The 22,501-nt window shown below is 41.2% G+C and overlaps 1 protein-coding gene across 14 annotated transcripts in view; it reads left to right on the top strand.

Annotated features, from left to right (window-relative positions):
• The window catches only part of EPB41L2 (erythrocyte membrane protein band 4.1 like 2), a 276,308-nt gene that overhangs the window by 85,588 nt on the left and 168,219 nt on the right, over positions 1 to 22,501 (top strand). The window contains exon 1 of one of the 14 annotated variants that reach the window (XM_019520277.1): positions 11,556 to 11,612. The exons of the other annotated variants lie outside the window; for them this stretch is intronic. The gene's annotated coding sequence lies outside the window, so the exon portion shown is untranslated. Of the gene's footprint in view, positions 1 to 11,555; positions 11,613 to 22,501 lie in introns of those variants that run through there. 14 annotated transcript variants of the gene reach the window in all.

Below are 22,501 nucleotides of genomic sequence, written 5' to 3' on the forward strand. Positions count from 1 at the left end.
CCCGCCCCCTACTTACCAGCTCGGAGTCCAGATCCAGCTCCCTGCTGCGGCAGGGAGGTCTGCCCAAATCACCGAAGCTCTCTGAATCTTTTCTGTATTGATTTCGTAGAGCTTTGAATTGATTTGGACCTTTTAATTGGTTCTCCAAATCAATTTGGATTCAGCTATTTGGCCACCGAATTGGGCCGAATCTCTTCCAAATTGAATCGGCACCTGAAGCTTTGCACAGCCCTGTTAATTAATAACAGTATTAAGTCTTTTTTTTTTTCTGACCAGTACAAAGTGATAACTAAAAACATTCCCACAATTCTGCAAGCAGGTCATTTGGCTTGTATTCCTATGTACGCTAGCTAGAAACAAAATCCAGCCTGTATATGAAATCATTTCCTTTTTCTCTAAGCAAGATGCTAAGCTATCATGCCTGGACATAGGCCAGGCTTTTGATATGGTTTTTCAGGCTGGCTTTCTAGCAATGGATGTGGATGTCATACTATTAAACTGATAATAGAAAGGTCAATAAAAATAAATAAATTAAGTGGTGGCATGAGGAGCGGGGAGAAGTTAAAGTAAAATTAATGCATGTTAAATAATATGGAGTAAAATGGGTGTGTGCACAAGAGAGCCAAACTCAACATAATGTTAAAGCAAATTTGTGATTACATATTGATGGTTTCAAGCAGTCATTTTTATCTCTCATCACCTATGACTGGACTCATGAATGTTATGGTCCCCCAGAATTCTGGGTTTTTTTTGTTATTTGTACTTTCTATCTTTTTAATCTTAACTAAGTTAAACAAATGGATTTAAATGTGAATGCTACTCTAGCTTGTGCTTAGGTCATGAGCTTTCTTATGATGACTGAGGAGACGTCAGATTGTACATTTTTTCGAAGCCATTTCTGTCAGCAAATGACTTAAACTGTGAATTCCATTCTTAGAGTCTGTACCTTCCTCTAAAAACAAACCATAAATTTGCAAGATCTCAAACTCTGACTGAATATTAACATCATTATTAAGAGAACAAATCTTTATTATTTATAAAGACTTTCTATCAAAGTACTACAGTAACCGTAGATATTCCTCCTATAGCATTTAAATTCTTATTATCTCTTGCATTACAAGTAACAGAAAAATGTGAAGCTGAAGCCTCAGTTTTAACTTCTTTCTCACGTCATGTCTTATATTTATGTAAAGTATAATGTATGGCTGTATATAAAAATTATAATGCATTATTATATAGTGCGCACACATTTCTGCAGATGAAAATTATTGTTCTCTATGCAAATGTCAGTTCTTCAACTTCCAAAAAGTTCATCATGCTATATTGTAATTCTGTCCATCTTAAAGTAAATGATATAGCTTACCATTCTCTTCCTTTGTTCCTCAGTTGCTTTTACAGATCTAAAATTTGTGTCTAATGCCTGCATTTTTGTAGATTTTTATACCTCCAGTCAAATTATTCTTGTTTTTGTTGAAGTAGCAAAAGTAATACCATTGTAATCACCTTAAGCATGTAAAAATGACTTTTTTAGACTTAATGCTCAGACATCCTTATTTTTAGGTTTTTATTGTTGAAGTGTTTGGGTCTGTTCAAGCACAAATGAATCACAGACGTTAATTACAGGGATTTAATGAAGTTCCAGGGAGTAGCTTTGTGCCAGTGGTGTTGCTCATGTGATGAATGTAAGAACACAGCACTCTTTCTTGAACTGATACAGATGGGAGTGCAGTTCATCTATGCACATTTCTAGTGAGCTGTATAGTTAGGTAGCAGTGTCTGTCTCCTCAGACTTCGGCTTGACCTCAGATGTTAACTGATGTAATACAAGTATTAATTAACTTGGCTTGTTAGACAGGAAAATATTAAATCATTCTCTTGTGAGAATAAACTTTTAAAAATTATGTCGTAGTTATTTGAGTGCTGGGAATAGTTCTGTTTGTCAAAATTACTTTTTGTTTTAAATTTTTAATTTTATGTCCTAATTTTCTGTGTTTTCAAAGGCTGCTGAATGTTCTTGTTTTATATAGCCCAGCAGGGACACTTTGTTGATCTGCTTGCCTTTTTATTTTCATCTTTATGGAGTGCATAATGAAAGGGAAATAAAGAATAGAGGAGAAAACCTCATTCCTTTATTATAGTGCATGTGCCAAATTTGCTGGGTTTCTCTTCTCTTTGCTAAACCAGTGTTTCCCAACCTCTTCTAGCCCAAGGCACACTTACATTAATAAATTTTTTCCATGGCACACCTGTTAAGGTATTCCCTATCTGCATACTCCCCATCCTCAATTGTAGCTCATTGCTGTGGCAAAATTCCACGGCACACCTGTTCATTTCTGATGGCGCACCATTGTGCCGCACGGCACATCGGCTGGGAAGCACTGTGCTAAATTATGCAGTGCACACACAATCACTAGAAAATTAGTTGTTCTTCTTTCAACCATTACTTCAGAGAGCAGTTACATCAGGGTTTCAAGATGAAACTGTATTTGACCCTGTGCTACAGAAGGCTTGGCAGCAGTATAGCCTAGTGCCTAGATCATAATGCTGGCATTCTGAAGATTTGGGCCAGGTACAGACATTACACAAACTGGTATATGATTGGAAACCTGTCCATACCTGTAACAGAACATAGGCTCAGTGCACATAGACTGGTTTTAAAATGGCAGAATTAATCAATTTAGGTTAGACTAGTCTATTAAACTTTTGTATCGGATCCCCTATTGATTTGTGTTGAGTCGCTGTCCACCAGCACCTCAGGCTTCTTTGTGGGTTCCCACAAGCCCCCCCCCCTTCCCCCCCCCGCGCGGGGAGGCAGACTGGAGTTTGGCTGTGCTCAGCTGCTCTGGCTGAGCATTCAGTGGACCCCATTCCCCCGGCTGTCACAGAGCCCAGTCAGCACAGCTCTCCCATCCCACATCCTGCGTCCTGCCAGCCCTCAGCTACAAGCAGGTGGAGGGGGTGGGAGGGGGACTGCTTCTGTTTCACAGACCCAGCTCTGGGTGTCAGAGTTGAGCTAGCACAATCTCTCCATCTCCTTCCCCCCCCACCCCCCATCTGCTTGTGGTTGAGAGCATGCTGGACAAGGGACACAGGGCTGGGGAGAGAGTCTGTGCTAGCTCAACTCTGACAGCCAGAGCCAGGTCTGTGTAACAGAAGCCTCAATCCCTGCCCCCCCCACTCCTGTGATCGATAGCAGGGGGTTGGTGGCATGGGCCAAGCAGTCAGTCAGAAGTAGCTGCTACTTGGCTGCATTCAGTTGCCCTCAGCAGTCTCTGGTACACTGGGAGGTGTGCAGGAGCACCCCCAACCTGCTGGCCTCTGCCAGTGCAGGCATCTTGCATATCCGGTCCCCCCTACCCAGTCCCTATCCCCCACCAGAGGGTGAACATGTGTTCTGTTTGCTCCCAAACTAACCTAGTTCATTTAGAGAAACCGTCATAAGTTAGTTAAAATCAGCCTTGGGCTTTTTGAATGTCGGTACCTAGCCTTGTTTCTATTTCTGGCTCTTCTGGATGACCTTGGACAAATTACTTCTCTGTCCCTCAGTTTCCTTGCCTGTAAAACAGGGATCTTATAGTGACACCCCCTCTCTTCTTCCTTTCTAAAGTGCTTTCATCGCTACAGATAAAAGCATGCCGGCTTTAGGTGTGATATATCTGTTCTGGAGGTATCTGTCTATTTAAGTCATATTTTGTTTTAAGGAAATAACTGCTGATAGCCTTTTAAATTAAAAATGTTTGAGCTAATCAGTTAGAAATTGTAGAAGAGCTAGGAGTCGCAACTTGGCAATCCTGAGCTAAATTTGCATGCTATTAACTTGAAGATATGTAAATATAAATAAAAACTCCAAATTTGTTTATTGTAAATGTACTGGAAGAATGTCAGGGGGCTTTTGGAGCACAGTCACTCTATTTCAGGAAATAGTGTTCCTCAGGGCATCAATCTATTCTAGTCTTAATTGAAAGTTCACCATTTATACATAGAACAAAACTAATGTTTGAAGGTTTGACTAGAGATGCAAGGCAGAGAGATACTTACTGAGCCATTTTTGGAGTCACTCCAATACAACTTTACATGAGATGAATTTATAAATATCAACACACCATTGAAACAAATATAAATTGTTTCACATTTAGCATTAGATTGTCTAGGGTAGCCTGTTTCAGACTTGCAAGCATAAATTCTCCTGTGTGTGGGAATGCATGGCTTTGGAGATCTGAATTATTTTGCTTTTGTATACCTGTAAGCCATACATTTCCATTCTCTCTGTGTTTGTCTAGAGAATGTCTAGCTTAGGCTCTCAATCTAATGTTTCTTATATGATAGCCAGGGTGAAATAATCATTCACTGCTGTGCCTCCCACACTATTTTCCTACAATTTAAAGGCATAAAAGTTGCATCTTAAGATACTATATTTCATAGTATATATGTTTTATGTTGACAATCAACATCCTGCCTAAAAGACTTGCTGCTTTTATTCTTCTCCTCCCACCCCATCTCCAACCTTTTCCTGGCTTCCCTACATTTTTTTTTCTTTTACATAGATCATAGCCTCTCTTCCTGTTTTGTCTTCAGTGTCCGTTTCCTGTTTTTCCTTTCTTTTCCCACATTATGTTCCTGACCTTCTGTCCTATATTTTTCTCCTTTCTTCTCCCTACAAAATCTTTCCATATTCTTTATCTACCACATTAGATGTTAGATTGTATATCACCCCTGTTCACATAGGGCTTGGAAGTATGGTAACACCTAACAGCAAAAGGTCTTTAAACTACTAGTCAATAGCTAGAAAAAAGTAGTGGCTTTTTGTCTGGGTGCCTTGCACCTAAGAAATTAGTTTCCCCCTCAACTGTTGGGAACAAAGAGGGTTCTGGAAACTTTGCCAAAGCAATGTCTCTGTTTTAAAAGTTTCTTCCTGCATATCAGCCTCTAACTATCAAACTGAACCCTCCTTCCCATCCCCTTGTGGTTGCAGGAATGGAGATGGTGTTGGCTTGTTCAGCTTGACTCTTGTAAACACATGCCTGTGTTTGGGGATGTGGCGGTATCACTGTTTATCTTCTATCTGACACCCCCAAATTTAAACCTGTTGCTACCCCCATTTTTTTTCTTTAGGCAGTAGAATTGTATAGCGGATTTACCAGTTCTCCATTTCCCAGGTGCTAGTAAAGAGTCTGGTGGCAGTGATGGAAAAAATAAGATTGCCCATTTCTCCTTTTCTGTATTAATACAGTTGTGGTAGGATCTGTCTGCACCTGGGGAGAAAACTATTCTGCAGTTAGAACTTTTGAAGCATGATTCATATTTACATTCACAATCAAAAGCTAGATATCATTGTTCATTTTTGAAAGAAGGCTTGGATTTAGCAGTAGTCAGGGATACTGAATTTGGTGGAAGGAAAGCTTCTAGTCTAAGAGAAGAGGTTTTTCAGTCTGACTGGTATGACTTATTACAAAGTAATGGATTATATTAGAGGTGCTCGATCTTTTTGCCCCGTGGGCTAGATGGGCAGTGCTCAGTCGGTCTGCAAGCTGGGTTGGGCCTACTGGTGCATGACCATGGAGGGATCCTATTTAGCCTCATGATGTATGGCCTGTCCCAGGTGCAGCTGCGTGGGGCTTAGGTATTTGGCAGCTGGGAACACTTATGGCTCTGCAGGTCTGGGGTACCATGCCCCAGGAGCTGGTCCTGGGGGCCGGTTTTGTGTAATATTGTCATTAATGATCTGGAAGGTGGGATGGATTGCACTGTCAGTATGTTCGTAGATGATACCAAGTTGGGGAGAGAAGTAGATATGCTGGAGTGTAAGGCTAGGATTCAGAGTGACCTAGACAAATTGGAGGATTGGGCAAAAGAAATCTCATAGGCTAGGGACAGTCATTACACATAAACTGGTTTAAGTGATTGGAAACCAGTTTAAACCTGTAACGGAACAGAAGCTCAGTGCATGTAAACCAGTTTCAAAATAGCTAAACCTGGTTTAAGATAAATCTGGTTGAATGTAGTATCAGCCTTAACTGATTTGAATCAAACTGGTTTATGAAACTTCTGTCCCATACCTATTTCTGGTTCAAGTTAAATCACAGTATCCCATGCTTTCCAGCCCTGGGCTGGGCTATGCTGTCCGTCTACTCCAGAGACCGGGGTTTGCGCCCCATGCCCCTGCTCCCTAGCCAGAGCAGTTATGGTTGGCTGACAAGGGGGGTGGGGGACAAGCCTGGCTGGGGATGCAGCCCAGTTTGCAAGGCGGTGGAGGAGGAGGACTGCCTTACCAGGCAAACCCTGGTTGGGATCTGGGGCTAGGGAAGGTGGGAGGAGGAGGCGGGTGGTTAAACACCTCTTCCCCTGCTCAGACTTACTGCTGACTGCAGCTGTGGACTACAAATTCCAGAGGCACCTGGAAGCAGGAAGAGGCAGTGATGAGCAACCTGCGGAATCTTGTTACTGTAATTCTGGACTGCAAATCCCAGAGACCTTGGGGGCAACAGGAAAAGGAAGTGAGCACAGAGCCAGAGAGCTGTGCTCTAGCAACACCCTGCCCCAGTTTATGGAGAGCAAACAAATACCTATTAACGAGGTGCAATTGTGCGCCTGTTACTCCATTAATAGTGTGCAAGAAAGCTTTGTAAACTTACTAGAAAAAGAGGTAGAAAGTGATGGAGCCTGTAAATCTTTCAGTTAATCTGAAATTCTTGTTGTGACTCACTGTCTATGCTTTGGATACAGATTTTTCAGAAGCCTCCTATGGTGAGGTCTCTATGATAAATTGTATTCCATAATATGTATCTCTACTAGAATCATAGACAAGTAGGGCTGGAGTGGACATCCGTAGGTCACCTTCTGGTCCAACCCCCTGCCTGAAGCAGGATCATCCCTATCCAAACCATCCTCTACAAATCCATAATGTAACCTTTTAGTAATACTATGCAGTCAACCCTGACACAAGACATAATGCCCTAACTTGCCTCAGGTAAAGTAGGGGGACCACGGTGGCTTCTATTAAAGGTTGTTAATATATGCTCAAGAGATCTCAGGTAAATGGTTGTGCCTCCTGCTACAGAGGCAGGCAAAAAACCACACGGTCCATATCAATATGACATGGGGTAAAATTCTTTCCTGATCTCAGTCTGACCCTGAGTGGAGGTGGAAGATCCTCTATCCAGGAACCTCTGAGTTTAAGTCCCAGAAGGAGCACTAGCACACCCCAGTCAAAATCCCCAGCCTTGGCTGTAATCAACATCCAGTTCCTCTGTTAGAGGCTTAAAAAAACAAACCCCCATCTATGTCCTTCCAGTCTTGGCTTGGTAAGCTACTACCTTTTTTCCTCCAAATCCCTCCTAATGACTCACTTTTCTCCTAGCGCCCAGGTCCAGGCAGGGACCCATCTTCATAAGGCACAAACTGAAGAGTTAAGCACTTTAAACGCTAACAGATATGATAAATATTAATAGTACTGTTCCCAAGAATGGGCCTAAGTGAGCAGATTTCTTAAAACAACAAAAATTAACTGCAACCTATCTTCTGGCATGACCACACTAACCCATAACTTGGTGTCATCTGCAGACTTGGCCAGTGAGCTCTTCAACCCCACATCCAAATCATTGATAAAGATGTTGAAAAGCACTAGTCCAAGCATGGACCTCTGAGGGACACTACTGGCCACTTCATGCCAGGATGAGACGCATCTGTTCATGAGAACTCTCTGGGTCCTACCCTGTAGCCCGTTTCCCATCTACTGAACCATCAAGCAGCTAAGCCCACAATCTTCCAGTTTTTCCACAAGGATATCCTGGGATACTAGATCAAAAGCCTTTTGGAAGTCTAGGTATATAATGTCTACCACCTCTTCTGTGTCCAGGCGGCAAGAGACCTGGTCATAGAAGGAGATAAGATTGGTCTGAAAAGACCTACCCGCGACAAAGCCATGCTGGCTGTTGTTCAGAATCTTACCTTTCATGAGTATATTGCAAATAGATTCTTTAATGAGCTTTTCCAGGATTTGTCTTGGGATGGAGGTTAGGCTTATCGGCCTATAGTTGCCCTCTTCCTCTTCTTGAAGATGGGCACAATGTTGGCACTCTTCCAATCCTCAGGGATTTCCTCTGTGCACCATGAATTCTGAAAGAGCTTTGCCGGGGGTTCCACAGTGACCTCAGCCAGTTCTTTCAGCACTCTTGGATGGAGTCTGTCTGGTCCTGCTGACTTATAAATGTCTAGCTTTTCTAATTGGTATTGCACCCACTCAGCATCCACAGTGGGGAAGCTGACAATCCTGGCATGCCCCCTATAAGCATTGTCTCACTTGACTTTCCCCATGGTCCAGTGAAATACGGAAGCAAAGTGGGCAGTCAGGAGTTAAGGTTTTTTTTTCCTGAATATTGGTTACCATTTGCCTCAAGGTGTTAAACAGGGGTCCCACACTTCCATTTGTTTTCCTTCTACTGCCTACATACCTAAAGAAGGACTTCTTATTGTCCTTGACTCCTGTAGCTAACCTAAACTCTGTTGCTGCCTTGGCTTTCCTGATCATTTTTCTACAAGTGCTGGCCACTGTTTGTATAGGCCTCCTTGAGGGCCATCCCTTTTTTCCACTGTGTACACCTCTTTTTTTCTTTTTTTAACAGGACTGCAATGTCCCTATTAAGGCAGGAAGGCTTGCCAGCTGCTCTTTGCAGGAACAGTTTTCTTCTGTGGCTTGAGGATTGTATTCTTGAGCAACGACCACTCTTTGTGTACCCCGTTTGTCTTGGCTTCCTGGTCCTGCATTGCCTTCCCTACTAATGCTCTGAACCTGTTAAAATCAGCATTTTTGAAGTCCAGGACTTCAATCCTGCTGGTTGATTTGTTGACCTTGCAGCGGATGGTGAACCTGATAATTTCATGGATGCTGTCTCCTGGGTTCTTTAAACCCTTAAAAATGCAATTAATGTTAAAACGTGATCCAAATGGTGGGTTGCATATGGAGCCAAACTTAATGCTTGGTCTTCCTTGTAATAAGCAAGGAGATGGCAATAACATGAGAACCTACCATGATTTTGGTTAACAGTAGTTGATTGCACTTATAAATTAAATCAGTCTACTTTGTACTAGCACAGTACAAAACATAGTAGAAAATCATAGGCCTAGTCCCAAATAATTTAGTGTGCAACACAAGGCACAGAATAGGAAAGTGTATGTGCATGCTATTTGCTCAACCAGGAACATATTTCATAGGATCATAGGAAAGTAGGGCTTGAAAGGACCTCATGAGCTCATGTAATTCAACCTCCTGCTCAAGGCTGGATTATCCGTGACTGAACCACTCCAGGCAAGTGTCTTTTTAACCTGCTTTTAGTTTTCCAGGGATGAAGATTTTACAACTTCTTTAGATAGGCTGGTCCAATGCTTGACCCTCATTATAGTCAGAAAGTTGTTTTTAATCTGTAACGTAAATTTTCCTTGTGGTATCTTGAGGGCATTGTTCCTAGTCCTGTCCCCTGCAGTCACAAAGAAGTCTGTCTCTGTCCTTTCTATAATCATCCTTCAGGTATTTGAAGATTGTTATCAAACCCTCCTGCGGTTTTATCTTCTCCTGTCTTAAATAGCCCTCTCATCTTTCCTCTTAAGTCACGCTTTGCAGGACTAATACTTTTTGTCCCTCTCAACCAGACTCTTTTCAATGTGTCCACAGCCTTCTTGAAGTGTAGGGTCCAAAACTGGACACAGTACTACTGTAGGTGAGGCCTCACCAGTGCTGAATAGAGAACATCATCCCTTGGTTTGCAAGAGACAATCCTGGTAATATAACTTAGTATGCTGTTGGCATTTTGTTTTTTGTTTTGTTTTTTTGGGGGGGTTGTTTTTTTGTTGTTTTTTTTTTTTTTTGTTTTTTTTGTTTTTTTTGCAACAAGAGCACACTGCTGGCTCACATTTCAGCTTCTGATCCACTGTAACCCATAGTTCCTTGTCTGCAGTATTTCAGTGTAGCCAATCATTACGTGCAATCTGTATGTGCAGTTACTCCATCCCAAGCTCTGGACTTTGCTTTTGAATCTTTTCTGATTTATTGCAGACTATTTCTCTAGCTTCTCTTCAGGTCCTTCTGCATTCTGCCCCTGCCCGTAGGGTGTCTACAACTCTATTCAACTTGGTTTAATCTGCAAATCTCCTAAGCATGCTCTCAATCTCATCATAAAGATCATTAATGCAGATGATAAACAATACTGGACTCGGGACAGACCCCTGGGAAATCCCACTTGATATGTTCTCCCAACTAGACATTTAATTTAATCACTGGCTACCTAGTCATTCTACTCTGTCCCTCTGGTTATCTGATTTTTGTTGTGTTTTCAGAGAAAATAGCAGTCTTGTTTCCTTATGGTGTGTGGCAGGTTAGAGTAGTGAGAGACCTGCTCTTGCAGCTCAAGATGCTCTTACATTCAGTTTGTCACTCATAGTAACTTTCATGAAAAAGGCACACAAATTTTACCTGGAGAAGTCGGAATATTTAGCTATCCATCTTGAAGTTTACCACCAAGCTGGATTTTGGGTTAAGGTCATTAGTGTATTAACAGTTTAACTATTTTCTTTCTGACCTTGAACTTTGGAATGGAACTTTGGAATTGAATGCATTTTGGAGGCTTTTTTTATACATTTCCAGTTGTCATAAATTTGAAAAGTTAATTGTGTGTGTATAAATTCCCCTTGAAGGGGAAATGGATACTTACTAATAGTGGTAACGCAGCAATACTTAAATTTGGGATTTCAAGATGAATGAACTTTGCAGTATTTTTGCTTCTCAGTTGTAATAGCATACACAGATTGTCAAATAAGCTGGTAAGTGTTCTTAGACTGTTTGTAAAGATGTGGTATATGGAAATAGAATTAGCTTTAAAATAATTAAAAAAAACAGAAGATTTTATTTAATCTCAATCTAATTGTAGATTCCAAGGGTGAAGAGATTAAAGATTACCTGTTGCAGATTATGGAACTAATTAAAGAAACCACCCTAGAATCAAACACAACAAGCTGACCTATAAAATATATGTGCAGGTTGTTATTGGAGGGCTTTTGAGGATTCTTTAATCAGAATCGAAAGAAGTAAAATATTCCCCTGTGTTCTGGTTGGATCAAGTGTAAAATGTTAGCATTATTATAGAAAGAGCAATTTTTTTTGTGGTTTGAGAGGTGATAGTTCCTCAGAAGTGTGAATGGATAACCATGTTGCAGCTTTTGTTGTTTTTTTTATATTTGTAGCTGCTGTGAGTGGAAGAGCCCTCATTCCCTCTCCACAAATGAAACAAAACATCTGTATTGGGGCACATATCTTTCCTTGAAAGATTCTGTGGGGATTTTCCCCAGACAAATTGTTGTTTTCTTGCTTTGTTGGGGTGGGGGGAGTAACAAGAAAATGGAGCTGTCTTGTGACCCACATGCATTTTTTGGCTGCTGAAATGAAATGAGTTGGAACTGAATCCTAGTTTTCCTGTGAGCATGTCCTTCTCCTGCAATGTCAGAGTTTGGGTGGGGTTGTTCTTGTTCATTATAGCTTTTCTAAGAGCCTGTTTGGATTTTCATCAGCTAGCAGCACTCGCTTCATGGCAGGACTGGCTCGATGTGCAAAGTTAATAAAATATGTATGTATTCTGGGAATTCATTTCTTTAAATGTATTGGTGTAGATATTGAATTTGTTCCATTTGAGATTTTGCCTGCAATATGTGAAGTATTTGTTGCTTGTTAATACAATAGCAATTCAGAATCCCATTGTCTGTGGCATGGGAGTTAGCATGGGTGGCACTGTACAGCTATTGGCAAGTTGTATATTTTATCTCAGCTAGAAGGACGCTCTGATCAGGAGCTAGGATTTTGTAAGTGTGGTGTAACATTTTAAGGGTACCTTTTGTGTTATTTTGGGTTTTTTTTTTAAATGAAGTTTTCTTTTTCATAAATACTTCTAACGTTTGATATTTCCTATAAGACTTCTGTGATCCAGATCAATTTATCTTTAGATTTTTTTATCTCAAAATTTATATATCAAAAAAATAGCAAACTGCTAAGTAAGTACTTTTTAAAATACTTTATTGTCATGTGATACCCATGTCAATAAATGAGCTTTTTAACAGCATACAATGCTTCATACCGTTTTGTGTTTTTTCCATGCCTAAATACTTACTGGTATGTTATCTCCTTAAAACTAGTACACTGCTTGTTTTCAAAAGAGATAATACTTCTAACTTAGCCAAATCTCGTCAGTACTTCTATGACTCTCTTTTAAATTACAGTAATTTATCATTTATAAGACAAAAGAGAATCTACAAAATGGCAAAGAACTATATAAGCAACAGATGATTTCAGATTAGTTTGCTAATGCAATGTCAGTGATATAGAATGCATGTCTTACGAACTCTTCTTCAAGTGTCAAATATATTGATACAATTTTTATTAATATATAAAGAGCTGCTTTTGATTTTTAAAACAAAATGGCTTTTCTACAGTGGATTTAAAGAAATCTTTCAATCTTGTTTTGTTTCAGGGGTATCCTATTTTGATTTCAGTGATTTCAAATTTTGCTTTTAGTAAAAGTAGCTTTTTTGCACAGTGGTAGCATTTGTATTGCTACGGAGGCTCTATTCCTTGCATTGATCTTTAACACTGCTGGAGAAATTACATTTAAATGTCATTATTTGTTGCAGAAGCTAGTGTTCTCCTTTTCCATCGTTGCCCCTTTTCTACAGGGACTTGTCAGCTCAAATTAGTGAGGGTTCCCAGGTGCTTTGGGAACTGTAAAGAGTGATGTAATGTTTACATTAATCTTATAAGCGCCACCAGGGAATTCAGTTTTAAAGAATTAATGGTATATAAACATTTGAGATCATTAAAACCAATGCATTGGAAATAGATGGATTTTGTGACTGGGGGAAAGTATTATACAGTTTAGAACACACATCTGCTGGATGAGCTGCAAATAGATAAGTCATATAACAAAACTTATTATGACTGATAACTTTTACTGACTAGGAAGTTGGGTTGCTTGGAGACAATATCCGAAGGATTAAGTATAGTTATTAACCAGCATACCATATCTGCTCCTGGAGCAGTGCTTCTTCTGGAAATGCTATTTTGTAGCTACAGAACTAGAATCTTTGCAAGATTTAGGCCTTCTAATACTCCATGTTCTAATGGCAGGCTGAATCTTTTCTGGCAGCATAGAGAAATAATTCAGTTTATGCTTGGGGTTAATCATCTACATCTTCCATAAAAAATGTAACAATACAAACAAAGCAGTCTTAATTTTGCCATAATTGAGGTGTCAGAATAGGCCTAGGGAAATCATTGCTGTAATAAGTTTGCTCTCTGGAACGTGCTGCCAGTTTGTGGCTCTGTTAGGGCATCATCTACCGACCAGCCCATGCAGTAGAAATGCTGGCTGTGTCTATGTACCTTGTGTCTTAGCTGGAAATGTGCTTGCAATGTAATTTGGAGAGGAAAGAAAGTGGAGCCACAATGCAGGAATATTAATGTGGGCTGCTTACAGAGGTGAAAAAGAAAAAACTCAGCATTCTACTTCCAGCTTGGCATGCTCCTGCACCAAATGCAGTGCATGCCCGGAAGAGGCATTGTGTTAGTTTGACCTGGCTCACCCAAAGTCTGTATAGTTTGGGTGCTTCAGCAGGGCTTTTTGGCACTTTTATTTAACAGCTGGCTGACTGAATCAAATTTAGATAAAAGCATCAAAAAGCCCCACTGAAGTTCCTGATCTATACAGATGCTGAGGATCCAGGTCAAAGCAACACATTCCTCTTCCGGTAAAGTGTTGTGCCTTCCCCCTGCCCTGCACCACATCTGTCAGCGGCCTTAATAGTCGGTCTCTCAAAGTCGGGTTAAATGTTTGGGAAGAATATTTCTGAGTAGATTTTCATTCCGTGGAAAATACCATCTGTGTCCTGTGATGGGGCTTCTGTTACAGCCATTGTAGAAGGCTCACCATCACAACTCTACACATTTAAAAGAAATCATGTTTGTTGATTGCTTAGAAGTAGCATAAGTTACATACTGGTATTTATGTCCATGCAATACTCTATTTTCTAAGCTTTGAGAGGAGAGGATTTGACGACATGAGATCAATTCAGGCCCTAGCCCTGGTGGGCTTGTCACAGCAAAGGAGGCTGATTTGGCTCTGGCAGGCTTTTGTCAAGCTATCATTGGTAATAATGAAAAAATATAGTTTGCCACCTGCCCATTTAGCCCATGTAATTAACCATTTAGCCCATGTAATTAACCTTGCATGGGAAGGAGAACTCAAGATAGTGCTTATTCTTACTTTCAGTGAGAATATTTAGATGTGGGTTTAATTGGTAGAGATAACTATCTATCCTGTTTAATGAAATACTTGATTATGTAAATGAATGGTATTATCAGTATGCCTATTATTTTATCCATGTACTCTTGATACTGCTTTTTTTTCTTTGAACTCATTGCACATGTGTGACTGGTGCCTGCTGAATTTGGGGGGGCACCTGCAGAAGCCGTCAACCTTGTTGGGGGAGCACCAGCCCTACTGACAACATGTGCACCCCCATGCACCTCCTACCAGTTGCCTGTCTCATTGCATTTGTCACTAGACTGTTGCTCCAGCTTCAATAATATGCATCTCATTTCATTTTGATGTTGGGTTTCACTTTAAATATTTAAAGTGAAAATCTAAATTATTAGATTGGGACTACTAGAATATTGTAACTTCCTGTTCAGTTAGTTATGGGGGTGCACCAATAAAAATTGTCTTGGTCAATACCAGTAGCTGATGATTAACCAGCCATATTGGCGGGTACTGATCCGATAGCTGATTTAGAGGAATACAGCCAGGCAGCTTGGAGAACAGTTTCCTGCCAGTGAATCTGTGGAGGGCAAGGGCTGTGGGGGAGGGAAGGGACAGTTTGAGGCCCCCACAGTGAGGCAGGGGCTGGGGCTGCCCAACCAGGTCAGTGAATGGGACCCTGAGGCTGGGAGTGGGATGGACGCGGCATTTATTGGTGAGAGTATCAGCTACACTGGCCAAAAAAAGCTGATATCCAATAATGTTAATTTTCCTTTTATCAGCGTTGATCCAATATGTGACCGATATATTTGTGCACCTCTAGTTAGTTATACTTAGTACAATAAGCTGAATTTTTCAAGGTTTAAATGCTCATAACTTGGATTTTAATTGAGTTACTATTGGGAAACAAATTGGTAGCTGTTAAAATGGCAGTCATAAAATGAAAACAAAATGCAAGTTGTGTCGTTAACTCTACTGGGCAACTGTACACTATTGTTCATACATTAGGGATCTTCCTTTTGCTTTGCCTTTGTAATTTTTTTTCTCTAGTCAGAAAAGTAGAGAACAGTAGTTGTGCATCTGAATAATAAAATGGCATTTACACCCAACTAAATGGGTTAACAGGATATTCCAAATGATGTCCACTAAAATGTGCATCTTTAACACTTGAATTGCTGTTCTGATATTTGAATTACTCTTCAGTATACCTTTCTAGAAGATCATCTGATTCCAAGACTCTATTATGCTGAGACTTTTCTTCTTTGTATTTTCCTAATGAAACTGTATTTAAAATTATGATGGAACTGTGGACGCAACAGTTTTTCATTTGACAACCTTAATCTTTCTTAAGTGTAAGGCAAGGCAGTTCTACAGAGGTCAATGACATTTCACTTGTGCAAGTTCTATGCAAGAGGAGCATCAGGACCTCAAATATTATTTGGTAGGAGTAGCATAAGGATGGCTGGAAGAGTGGGTCATGAGCCCCAGACATCTTCTAAGGGTGGGAATGTCAGTGCCAAAAGGGAGCTAAGGGGTACCTCTGCCTCCAGTCTCCTCATTCTTTCCCCTACCCCTGCACCTTCCTTGCAGTGGCCCCAGCTTGGGCAGTGGAGAGGGCCGAGCAACAAGGACAGTAGGGATACAGGAGCAAGTGAGGCTTCAGTGAAGAGCATTCTGAGAAATGTAGCTCTAAACAGAGTTTTTTTTGTTCTTGCAGAGTGTCACCTCCTTTTTGCTGCTGAAAACTAGTGTTTTGCTAGTTGCTTGGTATGCATGTCAGTGACCAAAACAGGAGACAATATCTCCCCCAGGAGTAAGAAATCCCAGTTGCTGCTTCAACACTGCATGCCACTTGGCCCCCTCCACTCCTCAAGTAGAGGGTTAATCTTTGAAGAGTAGGCAAGTAAATAATCAGTCTTTTTGTGTTCTTTGTGACTTTGGAGCTAAATTACTGATGCTGTTATCAACCCAGGATTGCATGGTTGTTTAGTAGACAAACAAATTTTAATAGTGTGTTGCACAACTTGCATAACAAACACATATTTGGCTTTTGTTGCATCAACACTCATTTTCCCTCTAGGTACATTATAGTCAGTTTGCTTGCTTTGCTTTAGGGTAATGCAACTAGATATGACCCAAAGCAGAGGTTATAGCTGGTTATTAGCTACTTTTAAAAGATCATCATTCTTGAGCACGTGTTCAAAGCAAATGTTTTCAAGAACTGGCTGTTACATTTTTAAATTCTGTTTGGGTTCTTGACTAATTTGTTAGGAGTATTTGTATAGATGCAACTTCAATTATTAAGCATCTCAAGACTTTCTGAATGACAAAGTAAATAAGGTAACTCCTACAGCAAAGAAGTCATGAGCTCTGTTTTTATAGGGCAGTTACCATATGAGCATGTTAGCTTCTTGTTTTCAGTGGTTGGCTTACTAGAACTCAGAATTGCAATAGGATCCCCTGTCAGTGTCACTGCTTTTCATACAGTGTTCCAGAAGTTTGCAATGAATGACCTGATCATTGCACAAACATTGTTTCCTCCCCACTCCCCCACCCCCAAATACTAGGACAGGAGCGACCAGAATGAATAGGAGTGAGCTAATTGCGAATGTTATTGTGTTTCTTTAAGTTTTGGTACATCTCTATCATCTGTTGAAAGTGGCTTCCATGAATAACTGAGATCAGATATGAAACTTATAGCTTTTATGTTCTTCACTATGTTTTTTTTTTTAAAACCATTCTTGGTTACCAGTTTTTCTATAATATATTTACTAGGGCTGTGCAAGGCTTTGGTCACAGATTCGATTTGGCGGAGATTTGGCCCGATTCGGCAGCCAAATCTCTGAATTCGAATTGAATCAGGAGACCCTTTAATCTCTCCAAATTGAATCAGAACCCTCTGAATCAATTTGGAGAGTTTCGGAGAGATTCGATGATTGGGACATAGATGTAGCTTTAAATGTTTTTTCTACGTACCTCAAGGTACCAGGTGGCTCGTGAATGCTGAGATGCTGGGGCAGATGGAGCATCCCACAGGAGTGCGGGGGGCAGCGCTCTTGGTGGCAGACCCGGAACTTCTGGGCCTGCCATGGAGTGCGTGGGACATCTGCCCCCTGCCCCTGGCTCGGTTACTGGTGCCTTCTGGGGGGGGGCACCCGGAGTCTCCCTGCAGCCGGTCACCGAGCCGGGGGAGGGGGGGTCCCCCGTACGCTCAGCAGAGGACCCAGAAGTGGACTGGAAGTAGTTTATATCTCTGAGTGGAGGAAAAAAACCAATAAAAAATGAACTTACCAGTTCTTGAAGCAAATGCGTATTTAGAGTGTGTGAATGATTATTCATTAAATCTCATTTTCCATGTATAGAATCTAATTATTGGGGGAGGGGGGAAAATGGTTGTCTTTAATTCTAGGTCATCTTGAATTTGGGTAAATATGGTAGTTAACAGAATTGGATCCACTTCCACTTGGGGCAGATCAGCAGGTATCGGCTCCACTGAAGTGGCTGGTTTTTTTAATGAGAATACTGTGCACTGGTATGTGTTCATGTGTGTACCATGCATAGTAGCAACTATTTCATATAAGTCGATAGGGCAGTGTTATCAGCTGAGGAACTAGGATACCATTACAAGGAGTACAACAACTGAAGTCCACGAATGTTTCGTACGTCTGACCTGATGCTGTTTGTACAATTCTTGCCCAGCTTTCTTTCTTTTGCTGGACCACAGAAAGCCTCATTTTTAGCAGTGTATTCAGATGAAAGTAAGCAGGTATCTCTATTACTTGGGGGGGGGGGTTGTATTCTGGCTACGTGCCCTCCCTCCCATGCCCCTTTTAGTTGAAGAATTGCTAGCTAAGACACTGCCTTCTGTTGGGATTTGGAAGTGGTGAGGGAAGGAGTAACTTCTTTAGATGCTGCAGCTGGTTATAGTGTATTTGGTGTTTATTACATCAAACCTGTTGACTCTTTTGGGGATCTACCTGTTGACTCTTTTGGGGATCTACCTGTTCCTAGCACTTACCCCAGCTGAAGGGTCCAAGAAGCAAATAAAATAATAGTCCAATTATCTTGCCTGTCTGAATGGTATTATTGATAGGTAAACTTAGCCTCTGGCTAATCAACAGCAATTGACTCAGTGCTGGCTCCTGGGAATGGGCTTTTTTCAAACCAGTATGTGAGGGTTTATTTAGTCTTAGTGCATATATGCATTCTTTGTCTAGTGCAGACAGAAGAGAAATAGCTCTCTGCTCCTTCCAGAACTTCAGTATTTCAGTATATTGGCATAATGAGATATGATTTTAGATTTTCCTATTATACATTTTGTGGAAAGTCAATCAAGAAGCAAGATAGTACATTGCAGGCACATCTACATGAAATGGTTACTGTCACCTAATTAGCTCTGCAGTAAATATCTCAATGCCTACATGTTATTACAATGCTATTAGGCTGCAGGAAAATAATTAAGTCTGCAGCGGGTTAATACTTGTAAGAACAAGGTGGCCATATATCAATCTCTGGGGAGGGGTAGGACTTTTGGGCCTCTGCAGCGAATTGGAGGGGGGGGCGGGGCGGGATGGGGACTGCGCTCTGCCATGAAAATCTTACTGTCTCTTTCTCCCCCTGTGCTTCAGGCTGCCAGACCTTTCTGCCCTTTTCTGTTTTTGCAGCTCTCTTCCCTTTTCCCACTCCCCGCTCGCTGCTGATTTCATGCCTTTTCATTGACCCTGCTCTTTTTTTGAAGGGACAAACTGTATTTGCTGTTTCCGCGAATGCTGTGAAATCACAAATTTGGTAGGTCCCTAATTACTACTTCCTTAAATATGAAGTAGTACATCTGCATCAAGGCATGATGAGTTCATACATAAGTTAACACGTTAAGAGTACTTGAAAGCTCTGGTTCTTGTAACTGGTAAATTAAATTAAGCTTATATATCAAATGGGGGGTGTTTAGAAGCTGTTAATGAAATGAACAGATACTGGGACTGGGAGGTACTACAAACAACCAAAGTTCTCAGGTGACAAGGCTACTTGTCTGAATAGGCAGAAGTGTGGCTTCTCGAGTGCTTGTGGCAGAATTCCTATTGTGGCAGTCAGAAGTAGTATGTTAGCACAGTATTTGGTTTTTATGCCTATACTTTTGTAATGTGAGGTCTTATCATATTGATACACTTTCACATCAGTTCCAGAAGTTGTAATGTCCTATGTATATTCTGATGTTAAGATATTTTGGGTCATAGAGTAAGGGGGGTGATTAGTTGTTGGCTATATAATCAAATTTATCTGCATTTCCTATTTATTTATAAAAGCACTTGGATCCCCAACTTAGTAATAGGTTATATGGTTGCACATGTTTAATGTTTTCATGCAATTTTTTTCCAGCCAATTAACCACTTTCAGTGCCCCTCCAAACTACCTTTAATTTGTCCCTGATATTTTGGAGAATGAAGTTCTCAAAGTAAGTATGGGCTTTTTGCACAGATAGAGAAGGAAACTGCTGTCACTCAGATATGAACTGTATATTTGTAAGTTGCTGTATTGAATTGCACTCAGCTTGGCTCATAAGTCATCTTATTATTTCCAGGTTTTCTTTTCTTTAACATCTATGTGGAGTTATTCTCCCCACACGTATTAGCTTGGTCTTCCTCCCTTGCCCCTATCACTGAATTTCATCTGTACTTACTATCTTTGTTTCTCTTAATTCATATAGTCTCTGTTCTCAGTTCTTTGCAGTAGCTCCTAATAAGGTATCTGTATATTTCATTAAAAGATGATTTACACTCTAATGGCTAAGGATGTTGTTTACATCCTTCTGTGCATGAATAGTCAAGATCTTAATACAATATTTACTAAAAACCTTAATGTTCTTTAAAGGATGTCTGATGTTAACTTTCACTCCCTCTCTTCACTGTTTGCTGTTTACCTGTCCGCTCTCCAGTTATTCATCCAGGTGTCAATGCATAAAATGTATTCCTTTTTCAAGCCATTCCCCACCTCTTTGAAATTTTAAACTTCTGGTTCTTGAACTGTGGCTTCTGGACTATCATTGATGGGTTGCAGAAGGAAATGTTAGGGAGACAAACTATATGTGAAGGAGGTACATGTACTACATTTAAGAATACAATAAAGGGTGAAGAACGACTATGTTAAAAAAGACTCAGCAACGTAAATGACAGCCTGAAAGGTCATATTATGAAAAGATAATAATTAGAGAAAAAATATTTATAGTATTTTTCCCTTGCTTTTGGCAGCAAGGGAGAAAAGAATTAAAAAAGCTGAATGGTTGTAAAACCAGAGATTGAAAGCAGGCTGACTGACAGATGTAGCATCTGAAACTACTTCTTCTAGAAGCTGTTTTTAGATTACAGATTTTGAGTAGACTTTTCTTTTTTTTTTTTTTTTTATCTGGCGTACAGAAATAGCATTCTAATTGGTACCATCCAGCAATTGGATAGAGTCCCCATTGTTAAAGAGTAAAGCCTGTGATGTTAGGTTTGCTCTTAAACTCTTGATCAGTGAAAAAGTCTGGTCAGGGTTGTTGTTGTTTTTTTTTTTAAAAACCAGAATAAAGATGATTATATAGCTTAAGGAAACTGACTTTTATGCCAAATATCTTGAAAGCTAGCAGCAAAAGAATGAAAAAGAGAATAAAGTTTTTGACTCCTGTTCACATGCACTAAATTTAGCCAACCTACCATATTACCAGCATACAAAACAAGAACTACTTCACAATTCTGGGTTGCTGGATTCTTTCTGAGTTGGAAGATGTAACAGTTGTGCTTAGAAAATGAAGGAGAGAGGTCTGTTGTTCTTCATGCTCAGATATACATATTTATAAATTTTCATGTTACATTGGGTACTTCAGTCAGCTTGAGGGTGAAACGGTCTCATCTGGTCTTGAACAGATGTTTGTTTCTAGCAGTGGAAATTTCCATCACTAGAAATCTTTCTGGTAGATGGAGTAGTACAGGCACTCAGCCTGCAGCTGCTCCTCTCCTCTGCTCTCTGCACCTTCCCAGAGCAGGGTAATCCCAGTCTGGAGATGGCAGGGGAGCGGTGACAGTTTCACTCCTCCCAGTCCTGGGAAGACTGACAAGCCCCCCGGCACCTTTCCCCAGACTGGGGGTCCCCCCAAAGAGCTTCCTCATGCCCAGTGTTTACATTGCTGTCCCTGCTGCTTAGCTGGGTGATGGGGAGAGTGGGCTTGGGGAAAGTCTCCCAGAGTCCACTTGTCCATGCACCCAACTTCATATCATCCAGCAGGGCAGTGAATTAAAAGCTGGTTGGTGCCAACTTCAGATGTGCCATGTTGGGAGAACAGACCACAAGGGGAATGTGCTAGTATTCCTTCTTGTGAAACAAATTCTCTCACCAGGGAGGTAGGTCTTCCAAATCAAAATCTGGAAGGTCTTTTTCCCAGAGGGAGCATGTTTCCTCCAGGTGAAACTGAATGTATGCTTGCAGTTTCTATTCAGAAAGCGGCAGTTCTCCTGTTAGAAATGTAGTGCCCATATATGGCCACTGGCAGCAAGATAAAGCCCTGTCTCTTAAGTTCCCTTCCTACTTTTTTCAATCCCTACAGTAGAAAGCAGGCTGCACCAGGTATCGCTTCCCAACAGACAGATTCCCCCCTTTATTTCAGATTTTTAGGCCAATAATTTGTCTCTCTTTCTATCCAGTTCTCAGCTATATCCTAAGGTAAGGGTTGTCAACTGGGGTACGCATACCCCCAGGAGTACTTAGAAAGGCTGTAGGTGGTATGTGCAGGCAGGCAGGTGTACAGGGATGGAGCGTGCCCTGGGAAGCAGCAGAGGCATCTCCCCTGGCGCCTTCCCATCCTTCACTTCTTACCTGGGGAAGAGGAAGGGACATGCTGAGCACCGCTGGCCCCATGTGGCACACTGCAGAGCCTCCCTGCCCCACACTTCAGCTTGCCTGCTCCCAGGTGCAGGACTGGAGGGACAAGGGCAGTGGTGCTCCTCTGTGGGTTGTACACATGCTGCCTGGCCAGCCAGTGGGGTGGAGGGTCGGGGCTTGCACGCAGCAGCCGCCACTGCCCCAGTGACAATGGCAGCTGCTGTGTGTGAACCCTGCTCCCTGCAGTCTGGTGGGCTGAGTGGTATATGTGTGGCCTGCTGAGGGGCACTGCTGCCCTTGCCCTCCCACCCCTGCTTCTGGGAGCGGGCACAGAGACGCACTCTTCCCCCCCCCCCCCC

The sequence above is a fragment of the Gavialis gangeticus genome, unplaced genomic scaffold (genome assembly GCF_001723915.1).
Source record: "Gavialis gangeticus isolate Ggan-Ray unplaced genomic scaffold, GavGan_comp1, whole genome shotgun sequence".
NCBI classification, from domain to species: Eukaryota; Metazoa; Chordata; order Crocodylia; family Gavialidae; genus Gavialis; species Gavialis gangeticus.